Below are 15,754 nucleotides of genomic sequence, written 5' to 3' on the forward strand. Positions count from 1 at the left end.
GATTAATCTCTCATTATTTCTTAATGCCAACTGCGCCCGCCAATGTAATAATGTTCACAAACGTAATAAACCACAAACGTAATAAAAATCTGCAGCATTTAATGTAATAAACCCGCAAATTTAATTAATTTTCCACAAACGTAATAGCCGCTGCCTACTACAAACCTAACATGCGATTTCCCACAAATGTAATAACTATTACGTTTGCAGGGATTTATTACATTTGTGGGGATGTAAAAATCTTTAACTTCCCACAAATGTAATAATGAATAATGGTCATTGTGGTTGTTTGCCTATACACCTACTAATACTACTGACCGTGGGTGCAGAATCCAGCTGCTGACGCTCTGCTCCGCTATCACACAACGGATCCCCCGGCAAAACCAGGGGGTGGCCAGCCAGTTAGCTCGACCACAGCACTTCCAACATGAAGCAGTCTATGCATTTCTCCCTCACTGTGCCGGCACGGCCTGTGAGGACAGTTGCGTTTATCTCATCAACGGGAAATCACATCCATCTGCTATATGTGACGTACATGCCCTTATTTGGATAACACACCCTGGTATTTCCCACACATAAAACCTATTGACAGCGTAATGTGCTCTGGCTGCAGATGTATATTAAGCATTAATCCGTTCTTGCAGCACGTCTACAGAAAGTATTTTGTTAGAGACAAACCATCCATCTAACGTTTTGCCTAGCCTTGACCAGCGAATTCATCAGCTTGTAACAATTCGCCAACAACAGAAACTGAAGCTTATGTCACAACGCTACTTTTACAGATCACGGGAGGCACAGGTTCATGGTGCCAAGCTGAAACCCCTGATATAACATGAACCCCCCCAAAAAACTTTACTCTTTTTGCTTTCAAAATGCAGCAATAAATTGTATAAAAACGAAAAGGACTCGTATGGTTAGTTTAACTCAACAACTTTAGTGTAATTAAATTAGATCAAACTCAAATTAACACGCGTCCAGCTTGGACGATTCACTCAATTAACACAGCGCGTCACGCCAATACAGAAAACAAATAACCCCCACTGTGCATTTACCGCTTGTTTATAAATTCCAGTCACGTTTTATGTGTGTGAGATCCTGCTTGTGTGTGCGTACACCTTGAATATCATATGTAAGGCTATTTCATAACTAAAATGGTTGTGAAAATATTTAACTTTGCTAGACGGCATTTCTCTGAGCCATTCTTTAAAGGGAAATAATTTATTAGCTGTGGAAAGAAGGCAACATAATGTGGAATTATAGGTTAAACAATCTTTGCTTCATTTAATTTAGTTTGGATAACAGTAGTAGCCTAATAGTAGCTGCAGCAGCAACAGCGTTAGTTGCCAGCAGCTGTCTTGTTTTTATTTCTTTATTACCTCCGCCAAGGAGGTTATGTTTTTGCTGGTGCTGGTCTGTTTGTTTGTTTGTTTGTTTGTTTGTCTGCAAAATATCTCAAAAAGTTCTGAACGGATTTTGATGAAATTAATTATTATTATTATTATTATTAATTAATAATTAATATAATGGGACAAGGAACAGATGGTAAAATTTTGGTGGTGATCGGTTGAAGCGAAGTGGATAAAATAATAAAATGCCGGGAAATCCGAGCTGCTTGGCGGAGATCTGCGCTCTCCGAGTGCTTTTCTAGTTACAGATATGCGACGTTATTTGCCCATGGTGATCGCAGCTTGCTGTTGGTTTGCAGGACTTCTTTTTTTCTGCTGATGTTGTTTTTTTATCCATGGACACTGTCTTGGTTTGTCATGTCAGAGGTAGTGAGTTTTTGAGTATAGACATTTGTTTGTTTTTGCACCTTCAGCACCAAGGACAGCGCTTAAAGTGATTTTGTTATAACTGCTGCCTGTAACAGCCTGGGGGACATCTTCAGCACCAAGGACAGCGCTCAAACTACGGTAGTTCTTGTCTGCTTTTGTCATGTGGTGAATTCTACTGTTGGCCTCCTTATGGAAAAAATGTAATAAAATTTGCATTTGTTAGAACTTCTTAATGTTTTATCTGTGTGTAGCTTATGGCAGCCAGTCAGCACCCTAGTGAGTGGCGATGTGCAATGCGCCATACAGCAGGGAAAAAAATACAGTGATGTCACTCATTCATTCATTCATTCAGTTGGCAGCCCCTGCTACTTAAAACATCTTCCTGTGTGTGAGGAATACCACGATGTGTTATCCAAATAAGGGCATGTACGTCACATATAGCAGATGATGTGATTTCCCGTCGATGAGATAAATGCAACTGTCCTCACAGTCCGCACATAGAGACATTGCAGCTGTTTAGTGGTACTGCTGCTCTGTGTTTACTGAAAGGGGGAAGTTGCCTGGTCCTCCCTGAAATGTAACTTTACTGCAGAGTCAGCAGCTGGATTTTGCACCCACAGTCAGTAGTAGTAGTAGGTGTATAGGCAAACAAACAAACAACAACCACAACGACCATTATTCATTGTATTATTACATTTGTGGGAAGTTATTACAATAAAGATTTTCACTTCCCCACAAATGTAATAAATCCCTGCAAACATAATAGTTATTACATTTGTGGGAAATCGCGTGTTACATTTAGGCAGCGGCTATTACGTTTGTGGAAAATGTATTATATTTGTGGGTTTATTACATTAAATGCTGCAGATTTTTATTACGTTTATGGTTTGTGGACAGTTATTACATTGGTGGGCGTTACAGCCAACTCTTCACTATTTTGTGTGGCTGCGTTCTTAAGCATGGGATTTCAGAAAGCTCTAAGAACAAGGTTTTAAAATGCGGAAAATTAATGTAAGGAGTCATTCGCACTGTCAAGGCCCATCAAATAAAGTATGCTATGTGCTGATAAAGCCATGATGGTGTTCCTATCAAACTTTGATTTGAAGTTTCATGAGCGTGTTAAGGGGTGCATGCATTTTTTGACAGAACTGATTGCTGCTGCCAAATAATGCATCCCCTGTTATTTATGCTTAGGTCATTATTAAATGAATGAAATTCACACTGTTGAGCCAAAAGGACCCAGAATATGAGCTGGTAAAATCCTTTGATTCACAGACCTCCTGAAATATAATTACAGCCTGGATGCATTATTCGGCAGAGGTGTATTTATTACCTGCTGAGATTTGCATCCCCTGTTTTTTTTTTGAGATAGATAAACGAATTACTAGTCTGCACCCATGGTCTGCAGACTGTTAAAGAGGCAACAGATAGGATTCGGGTTTTTTTTTTAGCTTGGCGCCACCTAGCGTCAGCGGTGTTGCTCGCACTGTCGCAACGACCAAATTGACTGTGGGGATCAGAGATAATCAATAAAATGTAGGCTGTAAAGCCACCAGTATACCTCTATGTATATGTAGAATGAGAAAGTGTGTGGACACTCTTCTAAATAAATAAAGAGTAAAGAGACCGAGCAACAATTATCAGATTTGGGGGGGTATCACTGTCCGAGGGCTGCTGTAGAATGGCAACGAGGATGTCAGCCGACCAACACTTGTTACCTGGTCCCTGGTTGTGGCAATTTGCGATGCTGGCCAGCTAGGAATGAGCTAGTAGCCAGTACAGTACAGTCCTCTCTCATCTAGCTAACATTTAGCCGTGTTACTTACTGATCCATTAGAAAGAAAGCTAGCTGGAGCCTCTTTGGTCACGGAGTTCCCTCCATCTCTTGAACGCCTGACTGAGGTTTACTCTTGTTTTTCCTCTTCTTTTATCACTCTCCTTTTTTTGCATCCTCGCCTCCTCAGACAGATTAGCTCGTTTTGTTTTGGGAGGCTGTTTTTCACTTACCTCCAAACTTTGTCCGTCTGCCATTGTGCTCCTGACTCAACTATCTCATGCTCCGGCCAGTTCCTCATGAGGACCAGCTCCAGTCCCTGATTGGCTGACCGACCAGTTTGGTAATACATGACGCATTTCCTGCCGTAAAGCAGATTTTTTCCGCGAAAATTCGTCCCCGGTTGCAGAAGCTTATTGCAAAGTCACTAAGTAACCTATGTAAACGCTGATAGTCTGATTTTACTGTGTATACTACCCTGTGCAACCCACATTATTTTCATGATATATATGGCAAAAATGCTGTCTGTTGCTTCTTTAAAGTTTGAAGAAATAAAAATAGTCTGTTTTTATGAGACTGATCTTTCTGACGTCTTTTTTTCTGAGGCCGTTTAGTCTGATGACTTTTTTTCTGAGGCCTTTTGGTCTGACGACTTTTTTTCTGATGCCTTTTGGTCTGATGACTTTTTTCTGAGGCCGTTTAGTCTGACGACTTTTGTTCTGATGCCTTTTGGTCTGACATCTTTTCTTCTGACGCCTTTTGGTCCGATGACTTTTTTTCTGAGGCTGTTTAGTGTGACGTCTGACAGAGGTTTTTCTGAGACCTTATGCCTTTTCATCTAAGGTCTGACGCTGAAGCCTGACACCTGAGGATGTCCTAAAATGTATGCTGTACAGGTGATGAATCTGAGCGCAGAGTGATCAACAGAGTCAAGGGGTTTGAGGGTTGTGACTGCAGCATGTCTATAAATTATGTCACCATAATCCAGAACTGAGAAAAAAACTGATTCAACAATCCTCTTCCTGCTAAATAGAGGAAAATTCTACCTGTTTCTGTAGAGAAAGGTAATTTTCTGTCGTAGCTTAGAGGCAAGATTATTAATATGATATTTAAATGACAATTTTTCATCTAGCCATAGGCCAAGATTTATTTATATTTTGACCATCTCAGTGGAGGACCAACTTACAGTACAGAGTTGTAATTGATTAAAATCAATATTTCTTGATCTAGAAAACACCATGAATTTAGTTTTACCTGCATTAAGAACTAGTTTTATATTAATTAGGGCCTCCTGCAGAGCATTAAAAGAAAGTTGAAGCTTCTCCATGGCCAGCTGTACAGAGTCAGCAATACAATATAAAATTGGGTCATCTGCATATAAATGAGCATGACAGTCAGTCAAGGGTGTGAAAATGTCATTAATAAAAATTGTGAAGAGGACCGGACCCAAAACTGAACCTTGCTCTACACCCTTGGTCACATACAAGAATTCAGAATGGACATTACTGGCGCCCACACACTGACGACCAGAGGATAGATAGTCATGAAACCAATCACAGGCACCACTGTCTAAGCCAATATTACATAATTTCTTTAGCAGGAGGTGATGATCAACAGTGTCAAATGCTTTAGACAAATCGACAAATAGGGCTGCACAATGGTTTTTCTTGTCTAGTGCAGTAATTATGTCATTAGTAACCAGGGAAATAGCTGAAGTTGTACTGTTGTTGGCTCTAAAACCGAAATGATGCGGGCAAAGTACTGAATTGTTAGATAGAAAAAGTTTAAGATGATTATTGACTAATGTCTCCAGGACTTTAGCGAGGTAAGGTAACCTGGAATAGGCCGATGGTTGTCTAGAACATCCCTATCACCCTCCTTGTGTAAAGGGATCACTCTGGCAGATTTCCAGAAAAGAGGGAAGCAACCTGAGGCAATAGATTAATTAAAAATAGATGTCAGTTGCTTGGTGATAAAAGGAGCAGATAATTTAATTAAAAAAGACTCAAGATTATCCTCACCGGTAGAGAATTTAGGGTCAATAGAATGTAGAGCATCATATACATCATTCAAAGAAAGTTTAGTTTAGTTTATTTACTTTATTAATCCCCCTGAGGGGAAATTCAATGTTTTCACTCTTGCTTGTCAATTACACACAGGTCTGAAAGACACACACATGCACAAACAGGACCTATACATGCACAAAGTGGAGAGATGTCGGAGTGAGGGGGCTGCCCTTGGTGAGGCGCCCCGGGCGGTTGGGGGGTTCGGTGCCTTGCTCAAGGGCACCTCGGCAGTGCCCAGGAGGTGAACTGGCACCTCTCCAGCCACCAGTCCACACTCTAAAAACTGCTGGGTTGAAAACTACCCAGTCTGGGTAGTTTTCAACCCAGCTACTGGGTAACTATTGGACCAAACCAACACTGGGTTAATTTAACCCAGCAAGATGGGTTTCTTATTTAACCCAGCAAGATGGGTTATATATTCAACCCAAATGCTGGGTCATTTTAACTGCAATGCTGGGTTAATTCTACCAGATAAATTGGTTATATATTCAACCCAAATGCTGGGTCATTTTAACTGCAATGCTGGGTTAATTCTACCAGATAAATTGGTTATATATTCAACCCAAATGCTGGGTCATTTTAACTCCAATGCTGGGTTAATTCTACCAAATAAATTGGTTATATATTCAACCCAAATGCTGGGTCATTTTAACTGCAATGCTGGGTAAATTCTACTAAATAAATTGGTTATATATTCAACCCAAATGCTGGGTCATTTTAACTGCAATGCTGAGTTAATTCTACCACATAAATTGGTTATTATTTTCATGTTTCTTTACAATAAAATCAGTTAAAATAAAAGTTCAATCAAAAGAAGTTCAATAGAGTACACTTTTATACAGTTAAATGACTGATATACTGGTCTAGTACAAAATACATTAAGATTAACATATATGCAATAAATGCACTTTTAAACAGTTGACAGTTTACAAAAATATTTATTTTGAAAAAAATCTAATTCAAGAGATCAACTGTCAGTGTATGAACATTGGCATATTTCAGTATGTTGGAAAAGCAGGACCTCTAGTATGGGTGTTCCAATAACTATTAAAAACTATGTGAAAACCCATATAAACCAAACTGTTTTTGACTTTTAAATGGACATTATTAAGTGTAAATAACAAGAGATACATAGAACTAGTCTCAGCCAGGGGACAGCAGAAGGAAACGGATATAGTCCTCTAGTCTCTACTTGCAAAAACATACAAAAACCAAACTGTTCTTGACTTTTAAATGGACATTATTACATACCAATAACCAGAGATACATAGAACTAGTCTCAGCCAGGGGACAGCAGAAGGAAAATGATCGAATCCTCTAGTCTCTACTTGCAAGCAAGTATTGCTGTATGCAGAAAGTTTACAGGGGTGGACTCACCTCCTCCCATTTCATAGACCACTTTCTGGAGAAATTCCCAAGCAGGGGCACACTGCTTGGGGTAGTTGATGTCAAAGATATAAAATGCCTTGAAGCAGACGTCAACTGCCCCAAGCAGTGTGCTCTGCTCCAAAGCCTGACCTGCTAGAATAATGAATGACTGGCAAGAGCACTGGCGGTCATCTCCCAGAGAGAGGACGTAGGGGTATGACCTCGAAACCTCTGCGTGCTGGAGGTACTCTACCATGTTTGTTCCGACCTAAGAAATAAATAAAAGAAAGCAAAGATTATATTCAACAGTAAAGAGTAAGCAGGATAAAATGAGCAACATTTCCCTTTAAACATCCAAAACTGTACTTACAGGTTTACAGTCAATGAAGGCCAACCTGGATTCCTCAATCGTGTGTCTGAACACTTTGCGGCCAACTTTATATACTGTAGGTGGAAGCATTGCAGGTAATACTTTGAACGTAAGTTCCCCCTTGGCATCTGTAGGGAGACAATTTTATTGGTATAAATATAATGTGATTTGGTCATTTAGTAGTTAAATACAGTATAATAAAATCAATGCCAAGTATACTGTACAGCAACAACAAATAATATTTTACCCAGTGTCATTTCATCTGCAGGCAATGCAAGTTTCCCTTCACGTCTTGCCAGGCTCAGGATCTTCTCAGTGTATACAGGCAGCAATGTTTCACTGAGTTTTGGTGCCGCCTCTCCATGTAAAACCTGAAAGTCCTGTGCAATCTAAGGAACGGAAAACAATTTAAAGAGAGGGAATTAAATCTGCCATACTAATTATTTAGAGTTAAGACTGATCTGGTCCAATATTGGTATCAGGTCCGACAATTGACAATTCACTCAAATATCGGACTGACCACAGATCTACGTACCATTCTGAGAAGCAGAGCTCAGAGACGTCCGTGAGCTCTGCTTCTCTCCCTTGTACACTGCTACATGAAGTGGCTCTGTGACGGAGCAGTGTAGAAGAGACTTGATGTGCACAGAATGCAACATAAAAAAGGGGAGATGCCAGCCTATGGCCTGGTCTTGAATAAGAAGAGTGTAAAAGCCAGGAGAACGGCTGACACCCTGTAGAACAGTGGTTCTTTTCCCACTCATGGCCCACATGTTCATGGTCCACATCTGACCCCATAAACAAAACAGAGACCAAATAATCAGGGCTCTATGCTAACATTTTCCCCCAGGAGTACATGTACTCCTAAAAGATCAAATTTAGGGACACTCAAAGACATTTAGGAAATTTCTTGAAATGTTACAACTTTTTTCTTGAAATTTAATGACTTTTTTTCACAAAGTGTATTATGTAAAGTTATATTACACTAGATACATACCATGCCTTGAGTAGTCAGATGCGGGAACTCTTTGAGGATCTCCGATACATTTTTAGAGTTATGTCCCCTTATCCACTGTGCCCTGTACAGGACTGTGTCCTGCATGTATGCCTCCACCTGGCTGAGGGGCTGAGAATTGTGTCTCAGCCATTCTTTCATCTGTTCAGCTCTCTCATCAGATATGGTAGAGTCTATAAAAACACACAAAAAACACACAAGAATTATGTAAATAAACTATATAGGTCTTCTGCTTTAACATATATATTTATATGATAAAGCATATTTCAGTTCAACCATTACCTGGTATGTGCACCCTTTCAGGCTCGCTGCCCTCTTGCCTGGTAGGCCTGCTCAATGATCTCATCCTCTTCCTAATATTCCTCAGCCTTTCTTCGAGGAATCCAGTGGCTGGACGGTGGTTCCGGCCTTGGGTATACCATATTTCCTGGCAAGAAATTAAAATCTTGTGTGAACAGAGATGGCACAGATTATGATTCTTTTTCTATTCTCTTCTTTACACGAAACTGACTAAATAAGGGCACCATTAATTGCATTTATCAAACATATTCACATCATCTTCAGAAAATTAAAATTTTTCTAGACATCATCCATTCCTTTATGAAGTTTTTCAAAAACTACTTACATTACCACTGCCTGATGTGTCTTTCAAGCAGGGAAATGTCTGAACCAAAGATGAAGCCATGGCGTTTTTGTTTGAGAGGTAGGGCTGTAAACATAGACAAACACAATTACACTATTACATTTTTGTCAGGCTAATGGAACCAGCCTAAAGAGTGAAAGGGTGAGTGAGTTTTGTTCTAAGCCACGTGACAAGTTGTCGCGGTTTGACCCAGTTTAAACCAAGGACAATATGAAATATTTTCAAACCCCACAAAAGGATATATGCATAAAAAAAACACACCCTTAATTTTTCCATGTTTCAACTACACATCTTGTAGAAAATGGCAAAAGCAGTAAAATAAACACTCAATTTTCAATATCTACCACCACAAAAGAACTTCAAATTTTCAAACTCATATTCAGCAAAAAGGGAAAATAAATCACTTTTTTCCCCAGTCCAGTTCAAAATGTTTTAGTTCAGTTTACACTTACTGGCCACTTCATTGGGAACAGCTGTGCAATCTAATGCAACCCAACAGCTCTGCCATAAATTCTATTTTTAATGAAGCTTTTACATTTTCAGTTTTTGTTGACGTGGTCAGAAAGGTGATAATTATACTTTGTTTATATTGAGGTTGTAGTGGGTGGTGCTGGTGAACTAGAGTGCAATATATTGGAAAGTGTTCCTAATATTTTGTCCCCCTCAATGTATGTTAATGGATTAGACAGAAGTATAAGGACACCACTCAATATAATGCCCTACAGTACACCACCACCATCCACTGTGACCTCAATTATAAACATAAAATAGAATGATCAGTTTTTTGACAATGTCAACAAAAACACGAAAATGTAAAAGCTTCATAAAAGTAGAATTTATGGCAGAGATGTTGTATTGGATTGCATTAGATTGCACAGGTGTAACTAATGAAGTGGCTGGTGAGTGTAAAAGGCAACACAAAATACACTTCGCGTTTTCCCCCGGCACACAAAAACGCTAAACTTATTCTAAGCTAACTAGCGTATCTGTGGCTCTGCTTACTCCACACTGCAGGTACAGATGAGAAAATGGAATGTACCTACTTATTTGACTATAGTGAGTATGTTAACAGGCGAATTTGCCAAAGTGTTGGACTATCCCTTTAAGTTAATTTGTGATTCACACTGAAAATTAAACTTGAAATTAAAGAGCGCCAGTATGCATTTCATCCACTCCCCATCTGTGTGCGTACTTGAAAAACAAAACCATTTTAAAAAAGTACCTCTCTCCAAACTTCTCCATGAAGTGTGACACCAGAATCCGGACTAGGCAATGTCTCTGCTTGATTGTGATCACACCATCCTCATCAAGCCTCTGAAGAATCGGCCTGCCCTCAGGTGAAGCTGTGAGAATCTGGCGGATATCCTGAGAATGACAATAAGAGACAACATGACTGAGGTTTATCACTGTTTGGAGTTGAAACGCAAAGAGAACCTCATTAAAAGTGGAACTTACAAATACTGGAACTACTTGTAGTACCAATGGCACTATCTGATCCATTGGTGCCGTTTGTTCCTCCATGGGGGATGGAGGTGTGGCAGTTGGTGGGACATCAGAGCTTGCATGTGGCATAGTAGGTGGCACAGCATTTCCAATCTATGCAGAAAAGCCAGGTTAATATAACATTTTGGGCTTATAGACATTAAAAGAGATGAAACCAATATTAAGTATAAATACTTACTGTACAGTACAATATATCCCATCAATCTTATCCCATCCCAGTAGTTCAATAGAGAGCATTGTAGAAAAGGACTTTTTATACAGCATGAATGACTAATAGGGGTGTAACGGTTCACCGAACCAACGGTTTGGTTCAAAACTATTAAAGAAACGTTTTCAAAACTTCTGGTTTGGGAAGACAGAATGAGTTCCTAAACCTAAATCCTTTGAACCTAGGTTTTCCGGATCGGTTCAAAACCTTTACATCCCTATGAACTACTTTCCCTAGCTTTGTCTGAGACAAGGCCAACAGTCTCAGACTTTGACAATACATACTTCATCTTTAAATAATCGGTTTTCTAACAAGACATTTTCACTGATATAAACCCAACTGTGAAAATACTATTTACACACACACACACACACACACACACACACACACAGTGGCAGTTCAGTCTAGAAAAGTCTGTAGCGTAGGGAAATGTAGAAATTGTCATCATTCTCTCTGTATGACTTGACTGCGTGTAGTGGATGATGATCAAGCAGCTCTGTCACATCAACAGCAGCCAAACCGTGTGTGGGGATCACACTGTATGCAAAAAAGTGCCTCTCAAACCATTGTGTTTCCCACCTCTGAACAACAAGCTTTACTTTTGGCATGAGTGTTGCTTGATCCAGAACTAAAATGGCTTTAATGAGCCCAAACTCTGGCTCTCCATCTGGGTCATAGGACAGGAATACTGTCATGCCTGGTCTATATGAAGTGCCTTTAAAGGTAACCCAGGCGGGCACAAACACTTCGCTGAAAAGGGGAATACCTGTTAGACCACTTTTGATGTCTTTAAATCCCTCAAAGTTGGCCAGAAAGGTAGAGACTCCTGGACCAACTTCTGCATTGCAGCTTAACACAGAGCCACACAGGAAATGGTAGCATTGCATTATCTGATGCCGAAATGCCATGGTTTTGCAGATGTTTTGGAAGTTGCATGTGACATGACTGACCCGCTTGAAGAATCCATGCTTGGCCTCAAAACGCATTGCCCAGAACTGCATTAAGGGTCCAAGTTTTCGAATTGCTCTTGGGTAATGGAGCATGAAGTGGTGTTTTGGCCTTAGATGTAGGTGAGGATAGAGTTCCAGGAAGAGGGAGTGATGCTCTTCAATGATTTTACTCAAGTACAGTGTTGCTGCAACTGTAAGAGAAGGAGAGAAGATGAACTCCACAACACAAGAGCAAGAGTAGGAGAAGTTGCCATTCCTTGTTCTCCATGGGGATCAGGTCACCAATCATTGTCGGCAGTAACCTCAGCAGGCACCACATTTGAGCTGCTGACTGCCGCATGGCGCCATCAAGGTTTCTGAGATCATTCTTACTTATCACAGAAGGTTTGTTACCCTCATCACAAAAGCCGTAATCAAAGCTTGTGATTCTGTAGTTGAGCTTGTCAAGTGTGAGATGCTTTTGCTCAATCAGCGAATTCAATACAAGCTTGACTTCATATGGCCCCACCCCTTCCAGGATATCATGCATGATGTCTGGTGCGACATTGTCTGTTACATGATAAAAAGTCAAGCTGTTAAGGACACTATCTCTTTTCAGGCCTGTCTTGGAGGGGTTGGCTGTATGCAAATCTGCCTCGTGAGTATAGACATCACGTAAAAGTGCAGGATCTTCCAGTGTCTGCACCTTCAAAACCTCTCTATTAACTCTACACCACCGACACACATAGTTTCCAGTGAAGCTTTCAGTGTAGCCAGGAATGGCATTCAAGCCTAAATTGTCTCCTAATACCTGGACCACTGTGACCTTAACAACACCTTGATAGTGGGGGGTATCAAGAGTGATGCCATCCCTCTCAAGACACCTGATCTCCTCGACTATAGGGCTCAGTACTGCATCAAGTCCATAGGCCTTCGCATCATCTGATTTGTACACTGCGAATAGGAAGTGCGACCTCAATGTTGACAGCAGGTGTGGTGGCAAGCTCTTCAAGATGAAATATATAAAGCCTAACTTGTGAATCCCGGTCTTCGACCCAAGAGGGTTGACAGTTTCACAGTCATCATTGTATAGCAGAAGCGGGATTGAAACCTCTTTCAAGAATAGTGGATGTGTTTTACAAAACTCCCCATCAAAGACATCCTGAAGCACATCACTCTCTCTCTGCTGCCATTCCATCATGGCCTGAAAAACACCAGGAATTTCAAATATCTTGACTAGAAGGCAAGGCAGCGGAATACGCTGATAGGAATCAGCAACGGCAACTTGTCTGACAGTGCCAGTGGCAGAGTCCCTTTGCTGAACATAGGAAACCTCAGGCAAAACCTCCTCAACTGGCTGAATAAAGTTTCCTGATTTGGCAAAATACTGCAACTGTTTGTAGTCTGTCTCCAGTCCTTTGAAAGGCTCTGCTGCTTCCATGAACTCCAGCCTGAGCTCCTCTACCTGTGGACTTTGATCAACACCAAACTGACTAAATAAAGACATAGTCTTTGCTTGTAGTCTGCTCACAATATCGGCAATTAAACTAGAGGTCTGTTGAACCATGAAGTTTAAGTTAGAAAATGTTTGGGAGGATTTAGACCTCAGATTAGCTAGAAAAAGGGCTACCCTGTTGGTAATGCCCTCTTGCTGTAGTTCATCCCATTCATCCTCAGCTTCCTGTACTGGCTCCTCTTCAGCATTCAGTACATCAGGCTGGAGCGGACCTTCCAGAGGCCCATCAAGTGTCTGTTCTACTTGGTTTGTATGCTGCTGTACTAGGTGTCTCCTGTAAGACCTGATGTAAGAACATGTTCTGCCACATCCACTTTCACTGCATTGGAAATATGTTGATGAACTGTTAACATGATGTACTGCACGTAAATGTGTAAAGAGACTCTTGACATCTCCAAGAATTTGCCTTTTGCACCAAAAGCAAACATAGGCCATCTCGCCCTGTATCTTAAATTATCTGCAAAAAGAATAGCATGAAGTGTAAAATAATTAAGCCCCTTACATCAGCAGCAAACTACTTACAAGTTCCCTAAAGTTTTTTACAAACTTTAGCCTGCGGCCAATTTTGGGGATCAGACAGCTGATGGTCCCCTCATCTAACAGCAGAAAACTCTACTCGTCTATTCCCTGATCTGAAAGACAAGAAAGACACAGAACACAAAGACTGTCATTTTGACAACAGTAAAAATCCCAGTAACCAAGGTCTGTAGTTCTCTGGTGGTGGAAAGAGAAAAAAATCCCAAGTCTTTCAGAAAAGACTAAAGACCAGCTTTTTCATGAACACCTTCACACTCGATGGACATGAATGATAAAAAGAAATGCTTTTTTTTTTCCCCCCCGCTCTATGCACTACCTGTTGGCTTCCACATCCTATCAGACACACAATTTGCCTCCTGACACTTATCAGCTACTTCATTAGGTACACCTGTGCAATCTAATGCAATCCAATACAACATCTCTATCATAAATTCTATTTTTAAGAAGCTTTTACATTTTCAGTTTTTGTTGACATTGTCAGAAAAGTGATCATTCTACTTTATTTTTATTATTGAGTTCACAGTGGATGGTGGTGGTGTACTGGAGTACATTATACTGAGCGGTGTCATACTTTTGTCCAATCGATTAACATACATTGAGGGGGACAAAATATTAGGAACACTTTTCAATATATTTACTCCAGTACGCCAGCACCACCCACTACAACCTCAATATAAACAAAGTATAATTATCACCTTTTTGACAATGTCAACAAAAACTGAAAATGTAAAAGGGTTGTAAAAGAATGTATGGCAGAGCTGTTGTATTGGATTACATTCAATTGCACAGGTGTACCAAATTAAGTGGCTGGTGAGTGTATGTTATCTTCTGACTAGATCATGCTTGTATTGTATGAACTCTCAGATGTACATCGCTTTGGATAAAAGTGTCTTCTAATTGAAATTGCCTGTTGCCCAAGTTGTGGAGTACCGGTGTTTGATACCCTTATATGTGCACAGTGTTATTAAAATCCATACAAATCTGTATAATTGAGAAGTTACAGGGATAAAAAAAAAGTATATTGGCCAGAAACCTACTATTATACACTTATTCTTTTAATTCTAGAAGTACAGTATATCCTTCAGTAACAAAAAAAACAAACTTAAGACCAATTTTACACACACAGATGTTATCGGTGCAGGGAACATTACAATAAGAAAAAAAGGTGATATGCTTACCTTTAAAACTATCTATAAGTTCAGGAAGCTGCCACTCTGTCAGTTTGTCTATGACAAAGCTGTCCATTTAGAAAGCTAACCTGAGACAAAAAGACAGAATTAAACATAGCAACAACATAGCAACAACATAGCTTTTATGATGTCTCCTTGCTTGTTGATGATGGACATATGTGGGTAGTATTCACTTTCTACTCACATGTGACGTTACATTCAGTGCTAATGAACAGGCAAGCTAACGTATAGCGACGTGCTAACTGTGATCAGATTGTAGCGTTTTAACCATAAAAACAAAATCACAACAAAAGCGTTAGCACCTAAGTGAGCTTATTGTTCCAGGATGTGCCCAGCGTCGGCAGACAGAACTGCAAACCTCATCAATTTTACACGTTTAGGCCCAGGACAGCCACCTCACAGGGGTTTTTATTTTGACAACTTACCGGACTGTCTCTATGCGGTTTCTGTGTCTGACTGGTTTGATCTGCTCTGTGCTGCTTGACTGCTTCGCTTGCCGCTTGCGGAAACAAACAGACCACACGCCAAAATGATCACTGCAGAGCGTGAGCCAGCCACGGCTGGGTCCGTGAGGGCTGGGTCGGGCATTGTATGACGGCCCCTTGTCGGTGGTATATCGAAATCTGTTCTACTGTCAATACGTGTCTCCCGGCAATGTGTTTCCCCTTACCCTCACGTTAACCCGGAGGGAAACACATTTTGTCCGGGGAACATATTTTGACAGAACACTGTAAATAAACAACTTCCTGATATTAGCTTGACTGACAATATATATTGTTATTAAGCAGCGTTTTGAAACACAACCTCTTTCTCGACATCACAGCTCATTTTCACCATCCTCCCTTAACCGTCCCAAAATA

General features: G+C 40.4%; 1 pseudogene; it reads right to left on the bottom strand.

The window, feature by feature from the left end:
• Positions 1 to 402: 402 nt before the first annotated feature.
• LOC144462746 (uncharacterized) lies at positions 403 to 14,949 on the bottom strand (annotated as a pseudogene).
• Between the last annotated feature and the right edge of the window lie 805 nt (positions 14,950 to 15,754).

The sequence above is a fragment of the Epinephelus lanceolatus genome, chromosome 1 (genome assembly GCF_041903045.1).
Source record: "Epinephelus lanceolatus isolate andai-2023 chromosome 1, ASM4190304v1, whole genome shotgun sequence".
Taxonomy (NCBI): domain Eukaryota; kingdom Metazoa; phylum Chordata; class Actinopteri; order Perciformes; family Serranidae; genus Epinephelus; species Epinephelus lanceolatus.